General features: G+C 35.5%; 1 long non-coding RNA gene across 9 annotated transcripts in view; it reads left to right on the forward strand.

Moving 5' to 3' along the window:
* Window positions 1-27,600, forward strand: part of LOC125323585 — a 208,502-nt gene that overhangs the window by 21,280 nt on the left and 159,622 nt on the right. For 6 of the 9 annotated variants that reach the window (XR_007202574.1, XR_007202569.1, XR_007202572.1 and 3 more), the window contains one exon: window positions 20,939-21,115. The exons of the other annotated variants lie outside the window; for them this stretch is intronic. This is a non-coding gene — a long non-coding RNA (uncharacterized LOC125323585). The remainder of the gene's footprint in view (window positions 1-20,938; window positions 21,116-27,600) is intronic. 9 annotated transcript variants of the gene reach the window in all.

Here is a 27,600-nt window from a genome sequence, read left to right on the forward strand (position 1 = left end):
ACTCGAGGAGATGTTTATTTAAAGATATGAAATGATGATTCCTTTAGAGAGGCTACATATTAAAGACACCCATATACCAAACACCTCACTCATTGTGACTTCATTCGAGCTACATACACATTAAAATTAAGCATGTGTTCGCAGTGAGCTGGATAACTAAACAGAAGAGTGTCAGGAAGATGAGATACAGTCAAAATATGTAGAGTTATAGGCATATATTTCCCTGAGTACTGTGTAGATATACAAAACTTCAAATCATTAAATTCAATACAAGCAAGAAATTTTAGAGGTAATGTTGTTTTAGTCTTTGTTGTCTCCAAGTCTTTTTTCTCTTTGGTTTGTCTTGTCATCTTTTTGATCCTTCCTATTTTGTGTTTTGTATTTGCTTACACATAACACTGAGACCGTCAGTGATTACATGGTCAGTCAAATAGCTCTAAACATTGGGATTCTGTAGGTATACTGTCACTTTACAATAACTAAAACAACATATTTTATATGTTACACATTTATTGTGCTATATGATTTAATTATAATGATACCTTTACACCTAGATGTTCTGTCATCAGACTGTTTTTTTTTTTTTTAAAATACGTGGAAGAGACTGAGCTAAGATTTAATCCGACATTTAATTATACACTGAATTATTATCATGACAAGGCTTAAAACCTGTTGTATGGAGTCCAAACAAATTTGGTTAATGCACATCATAATTCTAAACCTGGAACTTGGACTGAGCAGAGCTTGTAGCACTTATCACTTAATCTCTGTAAAACTTCATAGGTTGCTTATAATAGTGTGTTTAGCATGCTGTCAGGCGTCATTAGTTGATGTCTGCCTCTTGAGACATGCATCTTTGTTACCAATAGTTCTTCAGCTAGGAAAAAACCCAGATATGTTTTTGCAAATTTTAGCATTTATCAATCTGAATGGTGTTGCAACAGAAAAGCAAATGGCACAATTTTTAGGAGCAACCATGGGTTGATATTGAACAATTTTTTGGGGGGAAATTCCATCAGCATACTGCAGTGTTCTCATGAGACTGATGATGTTAAGTCTGCCATTTTTGATGCCCTAAAATCTGCTGCCACCAGAACTTCTTTTCTTAATGTCAAGGTCTGCTTTGGCAGTGAAACAGGGGTCATATTGTGGAGCTGAAGAAAAACAGTTTCAGTGCCAAAAGAAATGAAACAACTGGTGCATAAGGTCAACTGGTGTTCTTGCCAAGTGCTTCATGGCATTAGACCCTTCTAAATCTTTCTTTAAAAATCTCCCATCAAAAGATTGGAATACATTAATCTTGTCCTTTAGTACTCCACAGAAAGGATGAATAGTCCAGTATTAAATTTGAAAGTAATTTTCTAATGAAAAAGAATCTAAAGCTTTTTTAGAATGGCATTTGTATCTTTGAATAAAGCAATATTCTTTTTATGCTTTCTAACCTGAGCTGATAGCTCTTTCATGGGTTTGTTTTAATTTTTTACAAAAACTTGAGAACTATTTTTTTTGTTGCTAAAAATGTCTAATTATGTAGAATGAATAAAATCTCTTCGATTTAAGCGTAAGAGAAATCAAACTGTAGAATACTTCCTTTCCTACCCTTTTATCTAGCAGTTGGTGAAAATGGCAAACAGTAATTCCTATTTACATCCCTAAGATACATTATTTTTGTAGTTGGTGATATATGGCTACTTTTTTTTGAGAGAGTTTTTGCAAAACTCTCTATAAATTGGTTTCATGCTCTTTCTGTTTCTTTTGCATGTGACTCAGATTCTAAGACAATACTTAGCTAAATTCTTCAATCCTTGTGGGCCTATTAAGGGTCTTAATCAAATCTGTAACACCATGTTATTTAATTTATTTTTAGGTTGATATTTCTTATCAGTTTCAATGGTAAATTTAGTAAGATTGAAGGTGGAAAATTGGTGACACGTAATTTTATATGTAATTTTATACTTTTTAATACACTCTAGAAATTGTTAGAGAATTGTCTTCATATCAATATCCTCTAGAACTCTTTCAAGGTCAGATTTATAAAGAAGGTCATCCCAGGGGACTAATAAAACACAGAGTTGATGTATAAAGGGGAAAATACTATTAGCAATATTTTCAGTTGCTTTGATTGCCATTTTATACTGGCAGAATTTACTCAATGGCTTTGCTTTCCGTAGTTATGGGCACAAAACTGAGCCAGAATGAAGCACTCATCTGGAAGCTGGCGATGGATTTTGTTGGCTTGCCCATTTCTTTTGATAAGAAGGGGTTTTTTCCTTAGCATAAGATATGGTTGACCTTGAGTTGTCTGGAATGTTGTTAATGCTGAAGAAATGACTGACAAACAGCAATTATGGAGAAACATGTGGTTGTTGCTATTCTTATGCTCTCATCAGGTATTGTTACACATTTGAGGTCAGGCTGTGAGAGGTAACATTGTGGATAAAACAGTGAAAAAGAAATAGCGTTATTTTCAAACTCTTTATTCATGACTACAGATATTTTCTATATGATTTGCCCTTTCTATCACAGTGACCTCTACAGACATGATGATGAAAAATATTAATAAAAAGATAACAACTAATAGCTGGAATAAGAAGTTATTCACAAACACTAAGCTAAAAGCAGACAAATAATTGCATGAGCCGTTGTTAGCATCACAGGAAGTATAAAGTCAGATGTGGTTTTCAGATTTACGAGTGCAAGGACCCCCTGCTGAAAGCATGTAACAGATGCAGGATTTTCTCAAGGTTAAATGTGATTATAGTGCATGCACACATACAAACTGCAGTCAGAGATTGAATCACAAAATGATGAGATCTTTTCAGAAGGTAGTAAACTATTCTGATTATCCTTTCTACCTGTATGATATGCTTGCGTTTTAAGTCTTTATACACTATGTTTATTGGGTAACTGCATTTAAGCTGCTATTATGTCATTGAACTTGAAGGTTTATGCACTTCGTTGTATTACCTGCAGAAAAAATTAATTTCATGTAAAGGATCTAGAGTTTTACTTCTGTGTGTCAACGGTCAGAATTATCTTAATTTTTTTTATTTTTTGTCTGATTCCTTACACATCTGAAATGAAATAATAAAAATCACAAGAACATATTAATGAAACAGAAACTGCTGTAAGAAAATGAAATAGATATGAATAAGTAACATTCTGTGCTTTGTACTGAAAACAGATTAGTTTAAATTTATTCCTGTCAAAATAAGTGACTTCAAAACTCCAAAAGGTGAATTTAAAAAATTCTTTTACTATCTAATATTATAAAGCAATGGTTTAACTCAGATGGAAAATAATGAACTGATTAGATTGCCATAACCAGAGCATCTCTGAAGGTAGTGTCTGCCCTAGTGATTTGTCTTGGTGCAATAAGAAATATTCTATGTGAATTGCCCAACGTTATCCATTTGTCTTTTTCTGGTCCAGGTTTCCATGTAGTTTGATGCACAAAAATAGAATTCCTTTTTGAAGAAATTAAATCAGAAGTCCTGATCCAAATGTGTTCCAGAGCTAACGCTTTTACATTAGACCCCCCCCATTCTATGGTGATTTAAGAGAAAGTATTTGGTAAACACCACCGAAAAATTAGGGTATGCCAAGTGATTGCTGAATTCATTAAATGATGGTGGAACTGAGCGCTTAAACTGATTCAGTGTGATGCTGCAAAGAGTTAATTTTCAAATTAATATGTTAAAGCAGATTCTGCTGTGTTCTGTACTTAGTCCCAGCTCTGCCTCAGAAAGGACTGAATGCTTCCTCCATTCAGAGTAACACCATATTGTGCTATCCAGAAGTTTTTCACAAGCCTCCACCAAAAGAGTGCTATGCCTTCAAGGCATAACTAGAGCTCACTGGAAAGCTGTTCCTTTAAAAAATGCTCATTGAAAGATGCAGTTTCATTGAAATGGAAATGTACACAGTTTCATGGATTAAAAAGCCAGAAGGGAGGACTGTGATCATCTAGCCTGGCATACTGTACAACAGAGACCTCATGGCTGTCTTAGTTTCTTCCCATTTGAACTAGGTCATGTCTCTCTAAAGATAAAAAACCCCTCTACCTTTCTTTTTAAAAAGCATACTTCAAGGATGAGTGTCTATCACAATTTTCAATGAGGTACTCATCATTGGTAATTAAGATGTTAATTCTAAGTTTGTCTGTCTTCAGTTTGTAGCCCCTGGGTCTTGTTATGCTTCTGTCTGTGAGACTGAAATGAATTTTGTCTTCCTGTGTATATATTTATAGACTGTAATATAGCTATCCATTATACTAAGGAGGTGAAATTTCTTGATTCTCTACTTTAGGTCATGTTTTTGAGTACTTTGGTGGTTACATAGTGAATACTTAGCTACTTACTGATGTTATATTTGACTTGTGGATGCAGAAATCGGCTGTGTTATTTGAATACCTAAGTAGTTGATGTAAGTTGTGTCTCCATTCCTGTTTAAGATTCCACTGTTTATACATCCATGTTCATGTTCTTTTTTGAATGAGATTAAGAAAAGTTTGGAGCTATCCAGATGGTCTAAACCTGCAGGGAGTTCTTTGCTTGACAGCTTGGATTGTAAGCTTTTAGGTGTTTGTAGTTTACAGCTCTGTTGTCACCTCTAGTGACACTAAATCATACGTTGTTGCATTCTTCCGTGATGCTAAGTCTTTTTTAGGCTACTTATTCTGGGAGAAGCTTTCTTTTAAAAAATCAGAGACCTACCTCATTTTTTCTTTTCCTAAATGCAGTCTAGGTCTCAGCGTTTGGTTTACTTAAAGCAAATCACAGTTTGGGATGGACTTAACCAAACAGCAGCCTTCAGGAAAAGTAGAAAAAATGAAAAAGAAGGGGGAAGGACTGACTGATGATATAAATGATAGTTGTGTTGCCTATCCATTTTGTGTGAGAGTGCACATGCTAGAATGTTTAGCTCAGATGTGGGAGATCTTAGTGCACTTTCTTCCTTTGTGTCAGAAAAGACAAATTTACTTTTCCTACTCTCCATGAGAATACTTTTACTACATAGACAGAAAGTGATTTTTTCTGTCTGCCAGCATGAATGTGTATTTCATGTAAAGCTGAGTTCAGGCATGAGTTCAGCAGTGTACTTCATAGTATCTTCTTTCATTTCTTAACTAGAGCAAAGAATCACTGACCTCTCAATGGAACCTCTTGACCACCAAGACAATGATGATGCAATTTTTTTCCAGTTTTGCTAATTACCATTTAAAAAAAAGAATTCCGTATTTCTTGAAAAAAAAAAATCTCACATTTGTGTTTTTTTTCTTTTGGCGAGTAGTGGATATTTAAGAATTTTTCAAAAGGTAGACCTTAATTTTTAGAATATGATTAAATTACTTTTAAACTTATTTTGCGGTACAAATGCACCATCTCTGTGATCTTCATTGTAGCTTATGCCAATATTACAGACAGGCATTGAAGTGAACTTAAAAAATGGATGGCATTTAAAATAAAGTTATTATGTATCATGTGGCAAAATGTTTCTAAAATATTTTCTTTCTAAAAGACAGAATCATATGCCATTTACAAATAGTTTGGTCTTTGCAAAGGAACAGTATTTCCCAAGGAAGAGGGTGACAGCTATGGATATAGGATCAGTAGTATTACAGGCCCATTTTAATTTGTTTAATACTTGCCTAAGTTTAAAAAATGGATGCAAAAATTTTCATGCTGGTGTCTGCCTCAGCAGTTTGTTATGGTCATTACAGCAAAAAAGGCCCAGTCATTTAAAAAAAAAGAAACTAAAAAGGGGGGGGGGGGGGGGGGAGAGAAAAAAAGAGCTATTTTTAATTTAAATACTTTGTGGCTCTTATTTGACATGGGACTAGCTGCTATATCAGGAGTATGACTTGGTTGACCAGTTGCAGAAGTCTCTACCCAAAGCTTCCACTCCTGGTTCTCCCTTCCCCATTGCCTTCTTTCACGATTTATTATCTTTTGAAAAACTGGGGTTTCTGTGCTCAGGGTATGTATAATCAGCAGGGACTTCCTGGAACTTAATTTCTAATACTCTATCATAATCACTGAGCATGCTCTATACTTTCATAGTTTGTAATTGGAAGAGATGGCAACTGAATATATTTCTCCCCTTTGCATCTCCTACATCTAATAAGAGCTTATGCATCCACTGCAGACGTGCAGTTCTCATCAGTTAGCGCTTGGGCCATTCCTACTGAACTGGTTCTGACTCAGAATAAATTTCTTTCTTAGAGCAGTTCTGAGCCAGAATAGCAATGAGGCATCAGCACTGTGATTTGCAATGCAATTTTTTTCAGCTGGGCTGCTGTGAGCCCTGGCCTGGCTGCTGGTGCTTGGATTGGCTTGAGGTTGAAAACAACACGTCTGCTGAGTCTTAAAAGATTGAGAGAAAAACTGAATGGAAACTGGAGGATAAAGTTGAAAGTAATTGTGAAAAAGACTTTTTGGAATGTAGCTTTAGGCTGAGAAGCTGAAACTGAGAGATGAGAACTCCAAGAGTTTAATTTGCCTGCGTATCCACTTAGACAAATCTCCTTTCTGCTTTGCATACACAGTTCCACATTTTCTTATGTAGCCACTCTAGTTCTTACTCCAAAGACTTCTCACAGTTTTCAGTCTCATTCATAGCCATGTCCAGTCTCACCTTTTGCTAACATCTTAGCAAATTTTCCTCCCTCCTCTCCATGTGGCAGAGGCTTTCTGATCTAGTACAGGTACTAAAATACGAGTGCTTATTTCATTTCTACTTGTGGCTTCTTTTTTCCAGTTTTTCCCAGCTACTCTTAGGCTTCTCCTCATCCTTTGCCTTTTTGTTGGAATTCTCTTTCCAGACTCCTTTTTGTGTCCATCCACTACTTTTTCCATGACCAGACACTCTTGAACTCTGCTCCCTGACAGTTAAGTGAATTCCAGTGCTTACTCCCTGACTGCAATCTGTGCAATTGAGATTAAACATGTAGATCTTAAATACAGGTCTCAGTTACAACTGTATTTCAGCTTTGTTGGCCTGTTGTTTGACATGTAACCTTTGGCTTTCTGTGTTGCTCATTTTTGCTCCGAAGTCTGAATTACTGCATTTTCATGCTGCTCAATGTCTGAGTCTTCATAATCTTAATTATTTCTAAAATCTTCTAGAGAAATGAGGGAGGAAAGAAAGTGGTTTTATCCATGTAAAATAATCCAGGATATACAAATTGAAAAAAAAGAAACCTTAGAACCTAATTTTTCAGAGTACTTAACGTTATATGCTGTATATTAACTTCTATATGCTGAAAGCAGAACTCCTCTGGATTACATTTACAGCTATGTTATCAGCATTTTTGCAAAAGATATTTAAGGAATAAGCTGGAATGGGATATGTGTGGGCACAATTAATGATGCCTCAGAAAGGCTCCATTTAAGTGCCTTATCAATGTTATTAAGGCATGCAGCAGGAGAACACAATCCAAGTTTTCCAGGGAAGCTATCACTTGTTTTGATCATGATACCTTCTTTCCAATTGTGCAGTTGTTTATTACACAATTTCCAGGTGCTGCAGCAAATGAAATAAAAATTCTACTTACAATCATGGTTTTCTATCAGAGCAGATTCCTTCTGAGCACCAATTGAGCCTGGAGTTTCCTGGGAAAGAATAGTGGATGTTCATGAAATACCATAGTGTTGTTAGTCAAAGGTACAGGGAGGCAGAATTACTTCTGGATTGGTGGATATAAGTCTATTTTGAATGTATGATGTTCAATCGCAACAGCATTGTATTAATTTATCAAGGTAACTCTGGTAGCTGAAGTTGAAATGTTCATCTGTGATAAATAACTACTTCTCTGTTCTTAACATAAACTTTGGATAATATTAAATGCTAAGAGGACTTTAAAAATATGTATAGTGTTACACAGTGCAAATGGATGTAGTTTCGATGTAATTGTTATAAAAAAATCAGCTGCTATAGTTTGCTGATAAGCAGGGCTTAGACAATAAACGTTAATTATCTGAGGTTCTTTGACTGACTAGGGCAGCAACAGCATACTTTGACATAAAAAGTGTGTTTACTGACTACCAAACTCTTACAAATGGAAATGCATTTAACTGACATTTGAGACTGTAAACCTGAGCTACTTCTTTCAATATACAAGGTAGGATTTAATAATCAAAATAGAAGTGTCTAGTGCTATTTGAAATGCCCTAGCCTCCAGCTGTCATTCCAGAAGGACTCAGATTTCCTCTAGTCTCATGTCTGCTAGCCCCGGGTCTCAGATACCCTAGGTATCTGAAATATCTATGTTTGAGCCACTGAGTCGAAGTTCTCTATTTCATATGTACATTTTTGATCTAAGTTGTACAGATCTTGGTCTGGGAATCAGAGCTTAGAGATCTCTTGAACTAGGGAGATATTTTTCTTAGAGATTTTTAATTTTCATAGCCCATGGTAGAATTTTGTTTCCCTGTGAATATTTTGATAATTTTTGAGTGAAATTTAGCATCCCTGATTCTATGGATGTGTTTGAAGGATTATCTTCTTCTGTTTGTTTTGAATCTTCTGTTACCTATTTTCCCTTATTTTTTCCTACTGCTTCTATTGGAAGGGACAGTAAATATGCTTTTTTTTTCACGTTCTTAATGCCAGTTTTAATATATGGTCTTTGGTATGTCCCTATCTCTTTTCTAGGCTAAGGAATCCTGGTCATTCTTTGTATAGAAATTGTGTCAACTTTGATCCATTCTTTGTCCTTTCCTGTACCTTATCCAATTATATTTCATTCTTTTTGTGGTAAGAAGACCACCAGATTTATATACTCTATTTAAATTGGAGCTGTGCTATTTATGTATTCTGTGGCAATAATAATAATCATAATAATTTTTCTCTTTGCTTTTAACTATTATTAAGCATATTCTTCATATTTCCAGAGAGTGATCTAACTCCAAAGGTCTTGCTATTGGAGAGTATATACTTCAGAGTCTGTCACTGTGTATGTAAAGCCAGAATTATTTTTCATTTGGCCTGTGAATTTATATCTGTCTATATTGAATTTTTTTCTGCCTCTTAATTGCCATAGTCAGACGATATTGTGATATTTGAAACAACCATTAGTTTACTATCAAAAGCAAGTAAACTCTGTAGATTTCCAGCCTTCTTTCACATAATTAATGAATTTTTTGAACAGCACAGATTGCAATACAGGTCCCAGGAAGATGCTATGATTTTTACTGTGAAAACTGACAAAGTATTCCTACACAGCTCTCCAACGGACCCACAGCTGGCCAAAACTCAGCTATCCAGACAAGTGTTGTGGTTTGACACTGGCCAAAAGCCAGGCACACACAAAAGCTGCTCACTCACCCTCTCCTGCTACAGCTGGGCAGAGGAGAGAAAATTTAATGAAGGGTTCATGAGTTGGGATAAGGACCAGGAGAAAATACTCCAAGGGCAAAACAGGCTCAATTTAGAGATATTAAGTAAATGTATTACTAACAAAATCAGAGGAAGATAATGAGAAGTAAAAGAAGCCCTTAAAACCACCTTCTCCCCCCCCCCCCCCCAGCTCCTCCCTCCTTCCCACTAACAGCGCAGGAAGACAGGGAGTGGGGATTTTGGTCAGTTTATCACCTGTGGTTTCTCTTGCTGCTCAGGGAGAAGAGTCCTTCCCCTGCTGCACTGTGGGGTCCTTCCCACAGGAAACTGTTCTCTGTGAAGTTCTCTGATGTGGCTCCATCTCACGATCAACAGCCTTCCCAAAACTGCTGCAACATGGATCCATCCCACGGGCAGCAGTACCCCTCAAACTGCTGTTTGTGGGTCTCTCTTCCACGGGGTGCCGTCCTTCAAGGACAGGCTGTTCCAGCCTGGGAGCAGGGCCTCCCTCTCTCTCCATGGGTCTCCCACTGGGCCACAGCCTCCTCCAGGCATCCACCCACTCCAGCGTGGGCACCTCCCCCACGGGCTGCGGGTGGATCTTTGCATCCCCTGTGGATCCCCATGGACTGCAGGGGTAACAACCTTCTTCACCACAGTCTGCACCACAGCCTGCAGAGGCATCTCGGCTCTGGAACCTGGAGTACCTCCTCCCCCTCCTTCTCCACTGACCTTGGTGCCTGCATGTTGTTTTCTTCTCACAACTTGTCATTCCTACTCAGGCTGGAATTAAAACTGGGCCCCAAACTTTGTTTTGGTTTCTTCTTAAATATGTTATCACAGAGGTGTTACCATCATCTCTAATTGGCCCAGCCTTGGCCAGCAGCATGTCCATCTTCAGAGCCATCAGGGATTGGCTCTGCTGGCCATGGCAGAAGCTTCTAGTAGCTTCTCACAGAAGCCACATCTGTGGCCCCCCACTACCAAGAACCAGGCCATGCAAAACCAACACAACTTGTGTTTGGCAACTCCCCCAAATATGCTAACATATTTAAGAAAGGGCACAAAATACCAGAGGGAGAAAAAACAGTGAAACAGTGAGAGAAACAGTATTGGCAACAGCAAGAAGGAGGAGATGTTCCAGGTGCTGGAGCGCATATATATATATGTGTGTAAATAGATATTTTGTCTGACAAAATCTGTGTCACTATGGATGATCAAACACAACAGTATTCCAAACATAGCTTCTGGTGATCCATCAACAATTTTTCCCTGGTTGTCATGTAGTAGAATCCTCTTTAATATAAATATTTTTAGTAATGCAGCAAATGATACTGTAAGCATTAGATAAGTGCCCAGATCTCCTTTTTTTGTTCTTGTTCTTTCTCCTCCATCCATTTTAATATGTAAGAGTCTGTGAAAATTAAAAATATTTCAAAGTGAGTGTAAACATTTTATTATTTATCTAACAGAGGTACAATTGCTAAATTTCTCACAGTAACTTTGAAATATGTGTGCACCAATCAGAAACCACAGAGGGAACAGGGTAAAAAAAAAATCACTCAGAAAGACGCTCCTCATTACATTATAATGTCTTTAAAGTATGTCACATGTTAGATCTAAACTGCTTGACAGGTCGCCATTTTAAAGACTTTTATGAATATAATCAATGTAATCCTCAATGGTTATATTTCTAATAACCAATTTGCTGACTTCATGTTCTTGTCAGGATAATTTATATATATATACACCATATGTTCTGTGAAATTTTTCTTTGCCCAGGTGAGCATTTAATCTTCCTTTCTCCCTAAAGGAATTATCCACATCCCTGAAATCAGAGGACCCTCCACTTATTTTTCCCGTCTGTCAGACCTTCCAGCCGTAAGACCTCAAGTCATAATGATCATCTTTTCAGCAGAGGGCAGCATATGGCATTCTCAGAGTCCATCAATTCCACTGTTTAATTGGATGTAGAAATCACTGTTGAGCTAAAGCTGATTCTGAAGCCCTTCCAACTCTTCTTGACTTAGGCAAGATTCAGATTTTAGTATCCTTTGTGATTGTATAGAATATTTCTCAGGGGAATGACCTGTAGTAATGAATCTGTTGAATAAAATGAAAGTTGTTTTTTCCTTTTTCTTTAGTGTTACAAGAAAGGAATATTCCTCTGTTTGAAATTTTCTTAGTAATGATAGTAAAGATTACATTGTTCAAATAAACTGAATAGATGCTAAATATTTGCATGTCAGATAATTTTCATCATTGGTAATCTTAAACCCTTGTCTTCATAATAATGGTAAATCTGTTATGGGGAGAAAGGCTTGGCAAACCATTTGATATTGGGAATCAGACTGCCTAACACTCTGAGCTACTAATTCTGTTATACAATAATTTCAAAAAAAGAAACATTTTATTTTTTAACAAAACTTCTTCCCTTCTATTCTATGTAGACACAGAACATCACGTTTTGTTATGCACATTTTGATTTTTTAATTATATCACATTTTACTCTTTTTCTTTCCTTTTTTAAAGTAATAAAAAATGCTTTCTGATTTACATATGTTCAAAAGTTCTCAAAATGACAGTTCATTCTTTTTGCATGCTGCAAAGGCCTCTCAATAGATTAAGAAGTTAACACAGTTTTTACAATATCACACAATCTCTGTTTTCTGTGAGCTACAAAATCATAGAGTAAAGGACCTTTGAAGGTCACTTGTCCAAACCATCTGCAATGAGCAGGCACGTCTTCAATGAGATTAGGTTGCTCGTAGCCATGACCAACCTGGCCTGCAGTGTTTCCATGGGTGGGGCATATACACAGAACTGTATGGAATGACTGATTCTTGTAACCTTGATGGTGGAATAAAATAGGAGAAATGAATGTTTTAAGAATTGCTTCACATGTTTTGTTTGGTAACTCTGGGAGAATGTATTGTTGTATGAGTCATCCTGAATTTGTGTTTTGCTGTTGCTTGAAGTATCTGTTGTTTTTCACAGAAGGGCAGAAAATTTGTAGGTGGACTATCTTTTGATAAAATTTCTTGCTAGCAAGTGTCTTGGCAGTGACAATGAATGCCCAAAACTCAAATGTAGAAATTGTTTGTTGTTCCATGTACCATAATACCATGAGCATTAACATGAAAGAGGTATTTTTGAATCGTTTTAAGGGGGAAAAAAAGTATTTGTATATGTAATTTGCAGCTCTTAACTAGTTAATAGGTGCTGCTGAGTTGATTGAGTCTTACTATAGAGGAGACCAAAAATCCGTTGACTTTACAGAAAGGGAAACATATTCTAAATGCAGGTTGACATTTAAACATGGTTGACATTATAGACAAAACCTTGAAAGAGTCTTGGATTAGCTCACACTGTTTGGAGGGCCAGATAGAGGTTTGTTGGTCTAGCAGCTAAAGGGTTTTATTCTAAGTGCTTAAGTTGTTAATCTTTGGCTGGGTATTAAGACTGTTGGTCTTCATGAAAATAGGGGTTTTGGATATGATGGGTAACTGTCTTGTGACATTTCATTCTAACCCCTTAGAAGCTTTTGAAGCATTTGACTCAGTCACTTAAGCGTTTTACCACTGTTGACATAATGTGTTTGTACAATTCCATTATGCTTCCTGTTTATTCTGTTTTATTTTTCATATTTATTTAAAACCTTCAAAAATATTTTCTATGTATCAAGTGTGTAACATTAATTTGTCTGGACCCATCTTTTTCAATTTTGATTCTTGTTCTTGAAGTAGCATGGTCATGGAGAATCTGTTCTTTCTCCACTTTGATATCCTTGGATATCTGTATGCTTTCCATAGGAATTTTTCCAACCTTATTACTGACTAGCAATAAGGCACACAGAAGTGAGTGTGACAGCCTATATAATTTAGAACACTTAATTTATCTATTATATCATCCACTGAGTGATAGCATAATTTGGGCAATTTTAAGTGTGGCATAACCACCCAGTAAGTGGTTAAACCTCTACAGTGTAGCCTGTCTGACATACAGTTTGGCAGCTGGAATTTACTCTCTAAAAAACCCCAAAAGATCCCTTGAAGAACTTCAGCTTGGAATGCTTCTTGAGCACAAACATTGCTTGTGGTACTTCAGTAAAGAAATCTTGGAGCCTTCAACTTATTGTTTCAAAATGTTTGAAATGGTTATGGCTCTGCATACACTGGGAAAATGTTCTTTTAAACCAAGAGTTTTGAGCCATTCTTCATTTTTCCTGACCCTGAGGTTAAATGTATTCTGAAAGTCCTTTGGAACAAGCTGAGGAGGTTATTGAAGTTATGCTGGGGAAAATATTGTCTCAAGACTTCTTCGGAGTTTTCTCTCTATTTCGTCAGAGCAGAGGACAAGTTCTCAATATTGGGTATAAGCTTTCCATTTTCTATACTGGTCCTATCACCATCATAGTTAAATAGTTTTCAGCTATCATTTAAGACTTGCTTAAGGCTATTTCACACTATTTTAACTGTTGAAAATTACTTAAGCGGGGGCCTTGCATCACTTTTGTTTCTGGGAGTGCCCACTCTTGGCAATTAAATAGAACCCTGGAGTAGGATATCTATACAAACCTTATTGAATTTTGAATTCCAGCCTGCATAGCTATGTCACATTTGCTTTAATCCAGAACAGCCACTTCATCTTCGACCTCTCAGCCCTGCTGCTCAAGGGAAACATACAAAATACCTTCAAAAGATAATTCTGGAACTAAAATTCATAACTCTGCTGGGCACTAAAAACCATGGACTCAACAGAGACATTGGTTTTATGGCACATTATATTTTTTGCCACCCTAGAATAACCTTTCCATGCTGCACAGACAATAAATTACTTGTGTCTCTTTTGCTCTCCATCTCTCTGTCCCATAGGAGCAAACAAATATATTCTTTCCCTTTGTAATATTTCTCTGCCTCATATTTATGAGCTATCTTATCTTTTAGTTAATTCAATTGATTTGATTAAATTAAAACCAGAGCAATTGTTCTCAACTTTTATTTAGTTTGAAAGATTGCTATTTCTACTTCAGGCTGGAAGAAAGTTTTGAATACCTGAAAGCTTGTCATTTTTCCCTCAAATATTTCATTTAGTCAACTAGAAGATAGCAACAGTTATTATAAATGCTACATGTTTGTACTATTAGAACACATGGCTAGAGAAGTACCACTTAATACACATTAACATGATGATTACATACAACTAATTTCTCACATTTGTTTCCAGGAGTTTATAGTAGTTCAGTCTTTCAATAAACGATTTTGCCCATCCAAACTCCTCGGTAGCTATGTTTTTGTATTTTTAATATCTTCTATTTATTATTCTTGTGTTATTATGCATGTGGTTTGTAAAACATTTTAGACTGATCTGGCTGAGGAGCAATGTGTGTTTGTCCTGTTTCTTATTTTCCAACATAAATGGAAGCAACTAAAGGAACAAAATGCACTCGATCACGAATGTCCCTGTTTCCAAGATTAAACACTCTCTACAGAATTTGCTAATTTCTTGGTGCTCAGTGACGTCCTCTGAAAAGGTGATAAACTTCAAGCTGTATCATCAGCAACTGAACTCTATTCAGCTTCTAATACAGTCAATAGTGCTTTGATAAAGCTGAAAATGCTGAAATGCTGACAGTTTCTAAGATAATCCTTTAAATAGTGGTTGCCAGTACCAATATATTTTAAAAACAAAAAAATATCGCTCAGAAAAAAAGGCAATAAAATGATGTGTGCATTATTACATACTCTTCACATCAGAGATTCCTCAGTGAAAAAAATCCCAAAATAAATAGCATATGCTGTCTCTGCAGGTCTCAGACATCACAGGAGATTCTTCTGAATACACCCTTATGGTTTAGTGCTTATTCTTAGATGGGAGAAACAATGCCATAAATTCAAATCTTACGTCTGTCTCTGGTTTTATAAAACTTCAGTAAAACAAATGAAAGAAAACAAAGAAGATACAGTATTTGGGCTCATGGCATTATGACATACCATCTGAGTAAACACAAATAGCCTGCAGCATAGATCAACTTTATCTGTGGTCTTGTCATGTTTCATAAACTGGAGCAAAACTGGGCTTGGTCAGCATAGGATACAAAGCCTGTAAGAAAACTGTTCATAATTCAGAAAGTGGTGCATGTGGTTCAACTGTTTTGCAGTATTTTTAAAAGATCTGTGGAATGTCTTATTACAATTAAAGGGGCTAATTTTGTTCTCTTTTTAGATTTTGCTGGTTTTTTCAACATTTTTGCAAATGCTTCTGGTGGTAATCACTGGTTTTTACTATTAAATATGATTGAACTGTATTTAGCTTCAGTCCCTTTAAGAAATTTATATTCATGTCTGGTTATTTTTCTTTGTGTGACTAGACAGCAGTACTGTCTTTTATTGGTGTGTATGGGCCTACCTAGCAAAATTACAATTCAGAGACATAAGTGTGTATTTTGTAATAACATCAGGAAGCTACTAATTTGTTGTAGGGTTTATTATTTCATATTTAAAATTTAAACTTAAATCTCTGTTGTAACAAACCCAGAACACTCTCAAGACTAGTAATTTTTGAACATGATGCTCATCTGCTACTGACCCTGTAGAAAAGATTCAGTGTTATTTCAAAATGCTCTTTGTTGTAACAAGCACTTAATGATAGAAACACTACTGCCAGAGCACTGGTCCTAGTTCGTCTACTGAGTTAAGACCTGTTACAAATCCAGTATCAGTCCTCTGTCTACCCTTTTGTTTAATACAGAAACTGTGTATCATTTTTATTATATGATAGAATCTCATACTCCTAACCTAGACCGAATATAACAGTAGAGTTGGATTTTTAAATGATTTTTATTTTTTATAATTAGATTCTGTTAATGGAACACAAATTGTGTGTTTAAATGGTATTTTCTGTTTAATTTATATTTTTATTTGCTCTTAAATATATAATGCTATTAAAAATAAACCTATTCTGTTCTTGCATATGTGCAGTTAGAAAATTCTAAGGTTTTCATTCATTTTGTGAAATTTCAGTTGCACAGTACTACAGTATTTGTCACACCAAAAGAAAGAACTTAAATCTGTCCTTGCCCTCCCTCCAGTAGAATTTAATAAAATTGTGAATTTAATAAATTTATTTAAATTTTATAAATTTAATAAAATCTTCTTTCTCAATTGGTTAGTGAAATTAAATTGTTTTCCAGTGTATATAAGTAAAGTTTAATCTTTGCTGGTGAAATCAAAGCATTTTCTTAAAAATCCATTGTTGTAGAAACAGAGGATTAAGGCAGGTTGAAGCACTGACCTGTACAGGATCTCTCACCCTGTACAGCATTAATAATGGATGTCAGTATTTACTAGCTCTCAAGAGCCCACTTTAGAGTATATCATATTTACTGCGAAACTTGAATAAAGGCAGATGCTGAAGAAAATGTGTTGTATACAATCAGCCATAGGTGAGTTTATTATTATAAATCCTGGGTGAATCCTGACTACTTCCAGGACTTTTACTGTCCTTCTTCCTGGCCTTTAAAAATACTTCTTACCCTCTATTTACAGTTTAGACAAATAGTCTCAATTTGGCATTTTTTAATGTTGGATTTAACAAGATTTTATTAATGGGATGTGTTCTATGTATGATTAATTCATGATGGGAGTTTTCTTAACAGGGTGATTTGAGTGGAAATTCCATTCCTTGTCAGCTTGCTAATTTCCTCATGGAATGGGGTTGGCATCCTTACATCCAAAACATGTAGAGAATGTTGCTCTTTGAAGAAACAAACTCACACTTTTCAAAGAACAAAGCTTTAACTAGCCCTGTGGCCCAGTAGCTGCAATTAAGACACTTGGTTCCTTTGTGTTTTCCAGTTTCAGTGGAATGGTGAGATTGGGAACTAAGGATTTGATTCCAGGCTGTAGAGAACAGCTAGTCTGAACGCTATGGAGTCTCCTGGTTTGTTCTTTACAGCCTGGTTGAGTTTTATTTATAATTTGTTCTTTCTACTCCTTTCTTCTTTCTCCAGGTCTCTTTATCTCAGTAATCTTGATTGCACATTTTCTGCATTTGTTCAGTTCTTCCCTTCTCTGATCTGTCCCTTCCTAAGTCATATAATGTTGGACTTTTCAGACTCGCTATCATTCCTGACACTTCTTTTTCATCTCTGTTTAACCAGTTGTGCTTGGAGTCACTTGAACCAACTGATTTTATATCCGCTGAGGTCCCATTCAGTCCACCTATACAGATAATTTCTTTATTTCAGTCTCACTCAGTTCATGGCATGGTAGTTCTTCTGTACCCTCTCTTGCTTTCAAGCAATAGTCCCACTGCCCTGGTACTTAGTTCTCAGTCCTAGCCATCCTAATCTGTGAATCCAAGGCCTCTAGCACAAATCAGGAGTTTTACTCATGCCCTTGCTCTTCTTTCTTCCATTCTATTGCCACACAGATCCTTCTCTCTCCAATTTATCCTCTGTTAGTACTGTCTTTGGAGAGTATAGCAAGACAGTTTCTTTGTCCTCCCAAAATATGGATTGGAATATAGCAAAAAAAGTGCATCTTGGCATCAAGGGAAATATAGGATAAGTCTTGGGATGGTGATTACTTTGTGCAGGTGGAATTGTTCATGATTTCAGTTTTCAACTGTTACATGTCTCTCCTGCCCTTGTTGTGACTACAGTTTTCAAAACTTTTTTATCTTGTCCAAGTTTGGGTAAATTTTCATATCATACTGAAATTAAGTCCTAGTTTGCATTACCTGAGATTAGCTCAGTTGGTAAGTGCATGCTGCTAATAATGCCAAGGTTGTACGTTCAATCCATGTATGGGCCATTCACTTAAGAGTTGGACTTGATGATCCTTGTAGGTCACTTCCTACTCAGAATATGCAGTGATTCTGTGATTATGATTGAGACCCAAAAATTCCCACAAAAGAAGTAGACATAGTTTTCTTAAAAGATAAAATAATGTATTCTCCCTACCCACTTTCTTTTTGGGAGCAAATAATTAAGGTGAAACTACACCTGTTATAGTTTGCTTCAGTGTCATTTGAAAGTGTCAAATTATTACTTGTATCTATGAAATATTCTTTGAATTTTTGAGTTTGCCTTTGAAGTTGTTTGAGTGAGTTTACCAACTCTATTTTCTAGGATGGATTTATAATTTTTTGGAAAGCAAGAATCTACTGAATTAGTATTTTTATGGAAATCTTCAGCTTGAAAAAATGAGTAAGTTCTGCAGATCTCTAATTTAGTACTAGCAAAATAGTTTGATTTGAAAAACAGTAAAGTGAATGTTAAGGAATACAGTATCAGAGGAGAGAAGTACTTTTACCAATATGTCAGTGGTGTCAGTCCCTTCCTGAAAAATACAGGGTTCTACCATTACATCTCACGGCAGGGGAATGAACCTATATTTTTCTTTTTCTAAAAGAATGCTCTGGTGCTCTGGGTTGTTCTAGGTAGACTGATTTTGATCTTTTGTTCTGGAAATGTTTTATACTGCATGAATTATACAGGGTGGATATACATCATCAATTTGTTGGGTTTTTTTCTTAATTCTCTCTGAAGCACCAATTCCTCTATATCCTACTCAGCCTTTGGCTTACTCTAAATATAGGCCAACTACATTGCCCTAACCTGGGTATGGAGATCAAAATGGCTTTAGACTACATTAGAATTGGTAGGAAAAGACTTTGGTTGAAATCCATTCTGAATCATGTTTAGAGTAGATTGAGCAGTAATGTCTTTTTTGGTTTTTTTTGTTCTGATTCAATCACCAGATAAGTAAATAGCCCATACAAAGTAGACTGGCATTAGCAGAAGAAACACCAAGCCAAATAACCTTTAGCCTCATGCATTGGCTTGGATAAGACTTGATGAAATTTTCATCTTCTTACAGGTGGGAGCTGAAACTTAATCTTTCATGGCTTCGTTTCCATTGATTACTGGAGTTCATTTCATACAGCTGTAACATGTTTAGCTAGACAACAAAAATATATTGCAGTTCTCACCATCTCAATCCTTAGTTCCAAAAAACAACATGGAAAATTGCTAGTGTCCATACTACATAATTAAGATTTGAGGAGGGACTTTAGAAATTTAGATTGCTTATGTCTGGCTGTAAAAATGTCTTGTAAAGCTTTGTCTATGCTTCAGATAGTAATCAGCATCCAGAAACACTAATTAATTAGTAGGGATTCCATTTGATTGGCTTTACTAGACCTTTTCAGAAGTATCTAGCTGGTAGGATCTCATTCAAGATCTGATTTTTAGATCTAACTGTGCAGATACCTTAAGTATATCTTTTCAGTATGGCAGTATTAAAGATCGTAGGTTTATATTATTGTGGACTGTAAGATATAAGATTAACTGGGTTTTTCTGTTGCACCTTAATTTGCACCTAATGTTAAAAAGAGTTATTATTGGGTGTGGAGTGGAATTCAGTCACTGGCCGCTTTGTCTTAATCCTTGGACTTTCAAGAAGGATGCAAGTGAAAGACATGGTTGAGGAAAGACAGAAGTATATATATTCAAATTTAATTTATATCTAACTGCTGTTTTAAAAGACTGCTTGAATAATAAGTGCTGCAAACACTACAAGCATATAAATGAACATGGCCACCCATAACATGCAAAACTACATTGTCCCATACATTTCAAAACTAATTTTTAAATTCTGTTGCTGTACAGCTCTTAACAGGTACCTAAACAAAGGGGAATGTAGGTGGAAAAGTAAATTGGATCTCTGCCACCATTTACACCTAATATCACATCTACTTAAAAGATATCCTTGTTGTTTCATCACAGATACAACACCAGCATATTACTCAGGAGATTTTGTTATTTGCTACTGCCGTACTTTTAAAGCCAGGATCTAGTGCTTAAGAGTTAGCATGTACAGAGTAAACTTTCAGCCAGGTATTAATATTGCCTAATTAAGATACCTGTAGTCTTTCTCATATGCATCATCTTGACTTTGTCATCTTTTCTGTAATTCATTTTTCTAGGCAATTTATGATCATATCATAAGACTCCATTTTAAACTGATACTTCATAGAATATATTACGAAAGGACTTATACCAGATATTCAGATATTTAGATTAGTCATTGTTATTAAAATTGCTGTACATTCAAGTGGTCATCTTCCATTTTGATATCAAACACTGAAATTTTTCAGAGAATGCCATTTGACCTTCAGGTCTAGTGAACAGTTTGAGACTGGCAAACCACTGGATAAAACTAGTGAAACCTGTATAATAAAACAGGAGTGGAAAGAGAAAATAATCATGTAAGTAAAGCTGCAAGGTAGTGTATGTTTTAATTTTTGAATTTGTATGAATAAACTCATATAGCACAATATCACTTTGCTTTTAGATACTGTCAAGCAGCATAAGCCTCTTAGATTACAAAAATAATGGGGTTTTTTTTTGCTTTCATCTTTTTAGTTTAATATTGGAACTAAATAAAAAAAGTGTAGGACTTTATTTTTTAGCCAAAGAAGAGGAAAATAAAATACAGCCACCTCTGGGTAAATCCTCACGGTGAACAACAACAACAACAAAAGAAGATGCTTACACTTTTATCCCTTGTGGATTTCTTTTTTAATATTTCAGAGCAATGAACATATGGCTGTTGCTATCAGCACTGGTGTATTTGCGGCGATGCCTATCAACATCCACCAGAGAGCAGGGCAGCTCCAAAACCCACATCTTTTATGCTGTGGAAATTGATGGAGACAGCAACCAGCCAGCTTCTTGGCCAAACAACATGGAATGCAGTTCATTTCAAAGGTCAGCGCATATTTAAACTTGCTTCATTACTCCCACCTTTATGCTTGAGATTTTCATTTTTTTAAAATCAGTTTACCTAGAGGTTCCTTTAGAGACAGAAAAATGAAAGTGCTGAATCCTATTTTCATTTGGGGATATCAAGCTTTTTATCAAATTATAGAGGTGGCGTTTCAGAATATTTCATATCTGATCAGAAGGAAAATCCAAAAATAATTTTCTCTTTATTCAGGAGTCTTTCAGCCACTGGGACTGTTTTATTTATTACTTAATATTGTGCTCCAGTCAATCATTTTGAATTCAGACAGGAAAATGGAATTTTTATTTTTAAAAGGAAAAAATCCAGAGGAAAAATGCTATTGGAATAAAGCAGATTTTATTATTTTAAAAAATAAAAATATGTCTTCTCTTCCTCTGCTAACTGTCTTATTTTCTTTTAATCACAGTGCATTAATATGAAGACCTATATTAAACAAAGGATCTTACATAAAATTACGTATTTGTTAATTACAGGCATTTTTTTCAGAGCATTTCTACAGCATTTATCACTGAGCTTGAGAAATTATGGCCTTGTAACACAATAAAGGAAAAATGTCTTTCTTCCTTTGGAATAGCATTTCAATGCACCTGTTTTCTGTATATGTACTGTGTATGTGTGTATAAACATGAAGTGTGTATTTATATTACATATAGCTTTATTTTAACTTTTTGTTGAGAGAAGGTTGTTCCTGAGGTGTGTGTTAGTACCATGAGACACAGCCCAAATAGAAGAAACACATCAATAGCTTTCATTTGCAGTTACTGGTCTGTAAAACTGGACATGTATACCAGTGACATAGTGTTAAATTTTCCTGTTGCTTCTAGTCTAGAAACATATTGCATCAGTTGAAGCAGATCACAAATAAATTATTAAAACTTTTAATATGTTAATCTGTAGCAGCCTCCATTCATTGACCTGAAAGTTCTTTGCCAATTTTAATGAATTAAGCCTTGAAGTGCTCCTTTTGCTTTTATCTCTACTTCTCAGACGTGAAAAGCAGAGGTAGAGTAAGTAAAACAATTTGTTCAAGATCCACACAGGAAGTCTGTGGTCCAGTGAGAAATGGAAAAAAACATTGCTAAATTTTCATTTCTGTGCTCTAGCTGTAAGAAATTATCCAAAGAGAGAAAATGTAATGAGCTTATGAAGGAGAGGCACTGCATTACACATACTTCAACAGCCACTATGGTCTGTCATGGAAATCACTGAAGGGCCCCCAGGAAAACTGCACCCAGTTTTTTGTTAGAGTGACGATGACACAACCTTCCCAATGTGTTCTCCTCAGTGTATAAATATTAAAATTGCCACAGGCTGTTGCATTGAGCATGTTAATAAAAAAACCCCAACAAACAACACTGAGATATTACACAGTATTTCTTTATAGGGTGTCTTCAGTGGTAGGGTTGCAAAAAAGGGTTTCTTCAGGGTTTAAGTAGCACGGAGGTACTTTGTACAAGGGGAACAGGAGACAGTTTCTGTTGCTGTATAATTAGGACACTATTTATAGCTAGGTTGATGGGAAGATATTTGGTGGTATAACAAAGGCAGTCACACTGTATTCTTTGTTCTGTAATATTTATCTAGGAAAACACCTTTTTATTACAGTGATTATGAATAAGAAACAGCAAAAGATGGAGAGAGAAATGCAGGAGAGGTAGGAAGGGTTTTCCTCCTGTGAATTTCCATTTTACAACCTGTTGTATAAGCAGCAGATACCTTTCTAAGCATTCTCATTTCAAATGTGGAAAAAAAAAGCTTCTGTGGTATTTAAAGCTTATGGTCTTTAAGCCATGAGGAGCACTGGTAAAGTATTAAAGATTCAAATATGATTAAGCTTAATATTTTTTCAAACTTTTTGTTGGCTTCTAATAAGCTTACAGCATGTGCTATGTGATAAGACAAGATGATACTAAAATATTATTTGGAAAAATAAACCTGTAAAACATGATAAAAATTGTTGTGACTAAAATTCCTAGGTAGTCAGGAGTATTAGTATTGCAGTTAGGAGTTACACTCCTATTTTAGGTTCCCATATGACAAAGCATTTGAAACACATACTTGAGTTCAATCCTTTTTCAGAAAAAAAATCCTCATCATGTGTCTAAGTTAAATGGGATCTAGACATACCCTTAAGTGCTTTACTGGATAAGGCTGGACTACTGAATAGGGCTCTTGGTGAAAAAACAATTTTGTATGAGAAAAGTGACATCAAAGATTGAAAATGCTATCTTTTAAATATGCTACTGTCACCACAGGAAACAGACTCCTGTAGAAATGGTAATTATGTGTAACTGTGACATCCTTGCTTCAGCATGTTAGCTGCAATTTAGAGTTGCAGTTTAAAGGCCTGACTTCCCTTTGGCATCAGAGTTCCCTTTTACTATGATACAGTGGATAAAGGCAGTGAGTTAAGTGTGTTGCTTTGGAATTTTTTCTCTCTTTAAATGGTGTTACTTATTAATATGCGGATGCTTGGCAACAAAGTAGGAAAATTGCAAGTGTGAAAAAGGCTACCAATTAGGTATCACACTGGAATACACTCTTGAATGACATTTATGGTATGAAATCCAAAATGGTAAACTTTTGACACTGGTTGCAATAGTATTTCATTTCACATTCTGTACCAGCTCTAACTTACCAATGAAAACAATGTAGGTGAAGAGGGATTTTTTTTTTAAACTTACTGCTATGATTTCTCTTAAAACCACTGACTAAGTTTCTGTAAATCAAAACACTCACTACATACTGTGAAGAGACCCCCAGCATGTAGGAGAGTCTCACCAGTTCTAACCTAATAAAAATATTTTGCAAAGAAATGCTTACTTTGGTTATAAGTTTTGCATTTCTAGGTGATAGCAATACACGTAGTAAAGATTAAAGAAGACAGCAGATAATAAATATAGTTGTACATCAGAGGTATACATTAGAATCAAATGTATGTTAGGATTCTTTCACACTGTTGAAATTTGAGTTAGCCCAATTTCTTTGTTTTTATCACTATTGTAGTCTGCACATAAGTCTTGTCTCTACTGCAAAAAGGATTGGTTTTGGTACTACTAGGTGGCAGAAATAGGGGATATAGTGCCAGCTACTTCAGTTTCATTCTCATTTCCTTCCCCACAATTTAACACAGAGGTTGTAGTGAAGAAACACTTTACAGCATTTCTCTAGACTCAGAGGGAAGGAGGTGGCAAAAGAGTAAAACTTGAGAAAGTAGTGCCTGCACACCAACTGTGGCTCATCAAGAACAATACATTTTTTTAGCTGTATAGGGCTTTATCCTTACCTCAGTGAAGACAACAGAAAACCTCACATTGACTTACAAGGTACAGTAGAAGAAGATATGTTTCTATGTAAATGTATCCGAGTAGCAAATATCACCACTACTTAAAATGTGAGAGACTCATATGAAAACAAAGTGAAAAAATTGCAAATTTTATCTCCATCGTCTAGCCCTCCAAAGTGGTATTTTTGGTATCCTGTTGTCTACTTTGTTCCTGTGTGGATACAAAAGCATGAAGAACACTGGGGAAGCTATACCTAACATCAGTTTATGCTCTGTTTATTTGAAGAAGCAAGGATTTTACACATAGTTTCAACTGGGCACTCTCTTAGCTGAGATTTTAAAGTAAGCACCAATTTTATTACAAAAGTCAGATAAAACAAACGTCACGATTATCTATGGGTGGATTTTTTAAAAATTTGGATTAGTAAAAGTTTTGTATAACGGTGAATTTGAATCTCAGTGAAACTAGGAAAGCTGGAGAATGGTGGAAATGAAGTGTACTGATAATTCTATTACTTATGAATGAATTGCTTAAAGCCCTCTGTTTAATTGCTGAGTCAGTTTTGAAGATTTTGGTAAATAAATACACACATATGTATATATGTATACACATAACTGTCATGTATAGATAGATGAGTGTGTGTTTGGACACACACCCCCTGTATATACTTATCTACGTGTATAAATGCAGGTATGTTACAAAGTTTCCTAGATCTATTGGGTATTTATTTTTCATCAGCAAAACTCTGAAAAGTGTGATGTAAAAGCACATGATGTTTGAGAACTATAACTAGGAATTTGTTCTTGATAATGTGCACTGGGAACACCTGCAGTGAAGTTCAAGGTCTTGATATTCCTAAACTTGTATAGAAACCCCAAGCAAGTCTTGGATTTAAAAAAATGGAGATTTGAAATGAATTATTCTGATCATGAGTCAAAAATTGATTGTATGTCAGTATATATATATGTATTCAGAAGGTAAAGTCAAGCTGGGCAGCAAACCCCACTTTTAATAAAAATGGGTTTAATACAGATTCTTTCTAGAAATGAAAGCAAGAACACTGAATGACATTTTGACTGTGAGCAAGGTTAGTTTCATATTTCTCTCCCTATTTTTTCTTCCTTCTCGGTTTTTCTTTTAATTGCCTTTTCTCCTTCATAATCTTTTTTTTTTTTTTTAAATTTCCTTTTCCAGTCCAGAGAAACTTTTAGTGAATTCATGATCACTTCTGTTTCCCAAAGTCTGTATTTTCCTTATTAAGCTTTCCTGGATATTTTGCAAGCTGTAAGCAGAGAAGATATAACATAATGTTTCCCAGTGTATTTATTACTTTTATTTTATGATATATGACTTCAATATTATTGTACCTTTAAAAGTCAAAGTACACAAAACCTAAGGAAACTATGGAAATGCTTCTTGCAGAGCTGGATATGGATTTAATGGATCCCATTAAAGAATGACTGTTAATTTACATGACCTCACTCTATGGGCAATTTTTTTGAATCAGTTATTTCACCTTCAAGTTTTACAGCACACATTTAGCAGATTGTATTTTCTCAGAGTAAATTATGGGATGGGCATTTGTCCTCATTTCCCCCTCTACTCTACTGCTTTTATTTATATAGAAAGAATATCTTACGTTTAAATTACTACTTTAAAATTTATTTTCTCTATATGGTGTTGATATACCAAGCTTTTTAAATGGGGGAAAAAAAGGTATTTTTTATGGGTTTTGATTATCATTAGAGTTAATTCCTTTGCCTTGGACTGATATGCAAGAAAATGTAGGATTTTTTAGAAGGAGGAGGGTTCTGGAATTGTGACAGATACTTCTGTTACTCTTCTCTCTGCCATCCTGGGAAGCTACTGAAGTGTCTAGAAAGTCTTCTTGTTCCACTTTTGGCAAAGTGAGGAACAATGCCTCACTTTGAGACTTCACACTGAAGTCTAAAAGTAGTAGTGACAGGGGAAAAGCACAACTTGGGTGGTGCTGTTTGTTAACACAGTGGATGAATACGTAATGATTTGAAAAGACCATCGAGGTTTTTAAGACATACTACAGAATGAGATTTCATTGTGTTTCACTTGTTTACATATGTGATTATAGAATCATAGAATATCCTAAGTTGGAAGGGACCCACAAGAATCATCAAAGTCCAGCTCCTGGCCCTGCACAGGATAGTCCAAGAGTCACACCATGTGCCTGAGAGCATTGTCCTAACACTTGATGCAGTGACCACTTCCCTGGGAAGCCTTGCAGTGCCTAAGTACCCTCTGGGTGAAAAAGCTTTTCCTAGTATCCAATCTAAATATTATAGGTGATGTTTTCTTTAGCATGGCAATTACTAATTCATCCTCTTTTTCTTAATAAAATGATACTTTCCTCAAATTTCTGCTTCTGGAGTAATGTTTGCTTTCCAAGAAAGTCACATTAGTCTATCTATAGCATAAAATTAATACCCTCTTCAGCCAGTTATTGAATCATTATTATTTGGTACAAGTGTAAAGTAGTGGCATCTGTTCTTCTAATGTCGGCTGAAAATTTTCTTGAATCTTTTGACCATTGTGAGTTGTAGATTCAGGACTGTACATCTTTCCTGTGGTTTTGTCTGTGCTGTGCATCACTATTCAGTTGTGTATGTGACAACAGTTAATGTATTCACCCTTCTATCAGGTGAATGCTCCTATGCTTGAGAAGGGCTTTACAAAAAGGCAGAGATTTATGAGCACTCATTATTTATTACCAATTTATGCTAATATACATGGAAAGTAATCATTTAATCGTTCTGATTGAAATGATGGGCATGATTCACAGGAGATGTAAATTGGTATAGCCCTATTTAAATCAATGAAACTATACTGATATGTGCCAGCTGAGAATCAGGTCCCTCATCTTTATTTGAATAATTTAATGGTAGGTTGACCAGACCATTAGAGAATACAGTTAATAGAACAATCCTATATTGAAACTGGAATGTAATATTAAATGAAATTTTTAAATATTTTTTTACCTCTCTATTGTCCTGTTTAGTAGACAGGCCTTAGATCAAGTTTAAGCTTTGAAGCTGGTGGCATAATGGTGCATTTAGCAAACAACCACAATGTGGAAATAGATTAGAAAATATATTTTCACATTACTGCCAAAACAACCCACTTTTTGA

The sequence above is a fragment of the Corvus hawaiiensis genome, chromosome 3 (assembly GCF_020740725.1).
Source record: "Corvus hawaiiensis isolate bCorHaw1 chromosome 3, bCorHaw1.pri.cur, whole genome shotgun sequence".
NCBI classification, from domain to species: Eukaryota; Metazoa; Chordata; class Aves; order Passeriformes; family Corvidae; genus Corvus; species Corvus hawaiiensis.